General features: G+C 40.9%; 1 pseudogene; it reads left to right on the top strand.

Moving 5' to 3' along the window:
* The first annotated feature begins 1124 nt into the window (after positions 1 to 1124).
* On the top strand, positions 1125 to 2189 carry LOC148117404 (Y-box-binding protein 1 pseudogene; annotated as a pseudogene).
* Positions 2190 to 4003: the final 1814 nt, after the last annotated feature.

Below are 4003 nucleotides of genomic sequence, written 5' to 3'. Positions count from 1 at the left end.
AATGTGGGTACCCTTCATTTGGGGCATATGTGTTCAGAACTGAAATGTCATCATGGTTGATTTTTCCTTTAAGGTATATGAAATGTCCTTCACCATCTCTTTTGATTAATATTTCTTTGACGTCTATTTTGTGAGATATAAGAATAGGTACACCCACTTGCTTGTTAGCCCCATTTAATTGGAAATGCTTTTCCCAACCCTTTATTCTGAGGCGATATCTACTTTTGATGTTGAGGTGGGTTTCTGGTATGCAGGAGAATGATGTCTCCTGGTATCACATCTATTCTTTTAGTCAGTGTCTTTTTATTGAGGAATTGAGTACACTGATGTAGAGAGGTATTAATGACCACTGACCGTTTCGTCCTGTTATTATGTTGGTGGTGGTGGCCACGGTGGCATGTGTGTGTGTGTATGTGCGCACGTGCACGTGTGCATGTGCATGCATGTGTGTATATCCCCCTTCTATAGATTGTGCCCGTATGAGATTTTCTCTTGCCTATGTTTACAGGGGTGTTGTTAAATTCCTTGGGTGGAATTTTCCTTCTGGTCCCATCTGTATCACTGGGTTTATGGAAAGATAATTGTTGAAATTTGAGTTTCTCATGAAATATTTTATTTTCTCCATCTATGGTAACTGAAAATTTTACAGGGTATATTAGTCTGTACTGACATCTGTGGTCTCTTATTCTCTGAAATAAATCTGTCCAGAACATTCTGGTCTTTATACTCTCCATTGAGAAGTCAGATATAATTCTTATATATCTGCCTTTATATTTTGCTTGACCTTTTTCCCTTGTAGCTTTAAATATTTGTTCTTTATTCTGCAACTTTAGTGTTTGCTTATTAGGTAAAGTGGGGACATTCTTTTCTGATCCATCCTTTTGTATTTGTATTTTTATAGGCAAATCCTACTTTAGGTCAGGGAAATTGTCTATGATTCTGTAAAATATATTCTCCAGGTTTTGGGGCTCCGATCCTTCTCTTACAATATCTATCATTCTTAGGATTTCTCTTTTCATGATGTGACAGATTTCCTGGATGTGTGTGTGGCTGACCTAGTCACCAGTACACTACTACAGGAGACACAGCAGTCCCTGCTGACCGGAGTCACCACTACAGCAGCCATGAACAGTGAGGCCAAGACCCAGCAGCCAGCTGCTGCCCTTGACGCCATCCTCAGGGCTGCAGACACCAAGCCTGGCTCTATGGCTAGCACCTCGGGCAGAGTCATCCCAGGCTGTCTCACATCTACAGTGCCGGCTGGCAGGGATGAGAAGCTCATCTCAGGAAGGTTTTGGAGACAGTAAAATGGTTCAATGTTAAGAAGGGTTACAGCTTCATCAACAGAAATGACATCAAAGAAGACATATTCATACACCAGACTGCCATAAAGAAAAATAACCCCAAGAAGTACCTTTGAAGTGTAGGAGATGGAGAGTCTGTGGAGTTTGATATTGTTGAAGGAGAAAGAGGTAGAGAGGCAGCAAATGTTACAGGCCCTGGTGGAGTTCCAGTTCAATGCAGTAAATATGCATCAGAGCACAACCAGTATAGATGTTATCCAGGTCGTAGGGCTTCTCCATGCAATTCCCAGCAAAATTATGAGAATAGTGAGAGTGGGGGAAAGAAGGAGCAATCGGAATTGCTCATGAAGGCCAAGCTCAACAAGACCAGCAAAGACAAGTGATGGACGATGCTGGCCACCAGGGTACAAGCGAGAGATGAGTACCAGTACAGACCACAGTTCCACAGGGGCCCTCCTCACCAAAGACAGCCCAGAGAACACAGCAATGAGCAGTATGAGAAAAATAAAGAAGAGGAGACACAAGGTCAGCAAACAGTTCGACATCATAATCACTACAACATCTATCACCACCGAAGATGCCCAGAGAACCCCAAGCCACAGGGTGACAAAGAGATATCAAAAGCATCAGATCCACCTGATAGGAATCTGTCTACTCCCAAGGCTGAGCAGGGCATGGCTGAATAAAGGCCAGCTTACCATCTATACCATCGTGCGGCTTGGTTATCTGACAAGAAATGAATATGAAATACCACCAATAAGGAATGAACATCAAGTGCTTGCTTTTGGACAGTTAACCGGATACACTATAAATATCAGCATTAACTATGCAGCATGTTTTTGCCTAACAAATGTGTTGCGTTTTTTTTAATGTTTGGTTTCTCTCAATATACCTTTAATGTTCTTTAAATTATGTCAATAAACTGCCAACAATTCTTATTAAAGGTCTTAAATACTAATTCAAAAAGATCAATTTATTGTGCTTAGGCTGTGTTGGAATATTCAGGGTATGCTATAGTAAATAGATGGAATCTGTGGTGACATGGTACCCTGGGTATGAGATGTAGGCGTGGCTTCTGGTGGGCTAGGAGCATTCTATCCAGCTTAGGGAGTTGACCTAATCTATAATGTGATAGTTTGAATATGATTGGCCCCCATATTCTCATGTGGAGTGGCATTAATGGGAAGTATGGGTTTGTTGGAGGGTCTATGGCATTGTTGGAGGACGTATGTCACTATGGGGTGGGCATGACCCTGTTTTTGTTTAGAATAATTTGGACTATGTTACTTTGGGTATGGAAGCATGGAATACTTTAAGTGTTGTTTAATGGGCCATACTACCAGGAGAATGGAAGAGAGTGGTGCTAAGTGTTGTTTGAAGTATTAGGTACACACTCAAGGAATGTCAGAGGAGAAGAATTTGAGTATTTTGCCTAAGATGTTTCTAGTAAAATTGTGGTGAGTTAAGTGGATGCATTTTAACCTTGTCCAAAAAATTGTCCTGAAGTTCTTTTGAATTAATTCCATAAACAAAAGACATCTCAAAACAGTGTAGTATAGACTTGCCATGTGGTTATTAATGGTAACTCTAATGAAGATTTATGAAGAGAAGGAGTAAGCTGAGCTGAGACAATTTCAAAATGTCAATTTTGAGGAGAAAAAGAGCACCAGGAAATGGAATACTGTTCTGTTCTGTGTTCAAGGAAAACTGGGTTCAGAAGTCGAATAGAGAAAGTATTAACCACAGGGCCAGTTCCCACCCAGAAAAGTTTCCAACTTGTGAAAAAGAACTAAGAACAGTTTATAGCCAGGTCTGATGGGGCACAACTCTATTTTCACCACTGAGAATGCAGAGGCTGCTGGATCTGAGTTTCAGGCCAGCCTGGTCTACAGAAAAAGTTTCAGAATAGCCAAGATTAGCCAGCCAAGGACAGAAAGCTGATGAAGATATAACTGAACGATGGGATCATGTTCTACTGAAATAAGGTGACAAATTTGGCAGCTTTAGCAAGGTGATACTGACTTTAGAAGTAGGTCTAAAAGAAACAGGCTATAGAATTTGCCTCCTTGCCTAAAGTAAGGAGCAGAGGCCAGGCATGTGTTAGGGAGGTCCCAGAATGGAGGCCTAAAAATCCTTCTCTGTAAAGCGGTAAAATTAAAGCCTGAGTTGCCTTGAGTACCCAAGGTGTTAGAGATGTCAGAGTCATGGGATACCTGTCAAGGAGAGCTGCTGACAGGGAGTGGACCCAACCCAAGAGAAGTATATTGAAGTCAACAAAGCTGAACGGAGCAGGAGATCTGATGAGTTCTTTGACATCAGGCATGGAGATGCAGAGTTTGTAGTTTGTCCAGCTGGCTGGCTGTCTTTCAATAGTCTAGTATGTCCTAACTATACTCCTTTCCCTATGTTTTGTAATTGTAATGTATGCCATGTGCCATTACTTGTTGGAAGAATGTGATCTGTTTATTTTGTATTTGTAAGGGATTACAATTAAGAGATTGCATGAATCTCAGAAGAAACTTTGGAACTTAAAACATTGTTGAGACTGTGATAGACTCTGGAGATTTTTCAGTTTGGACTAAATGAATTTAGCATTATGATATTGTTCAGCTTATGGGGACAGGCAATGGAATGTGATAGTTTAAATGATATTGGTCCCCATATTCTCACAGGGAGTAGTAGTATTATGAGGAGTGGCT

The sequence above is a fragment of the Myodes glareolus genome, chromosome X (genome assembly GCF_982192425.1).
Source record: "Myodes glareolus chromosome X, mMyoGla1.1, whole genome shotgun sequence".
NCBI classification, from domain to species: Eukaryota; Metazoa; Chordata; class Mammalia; order Rodentia; family Cricetidae; genus Myodes; species Myodes glareolus.
The sequence above is the reverse complement of the archived record's forward strand: the minus strand, read 5'-3'. Positions and strand labels throughout refer to the sequence as shown.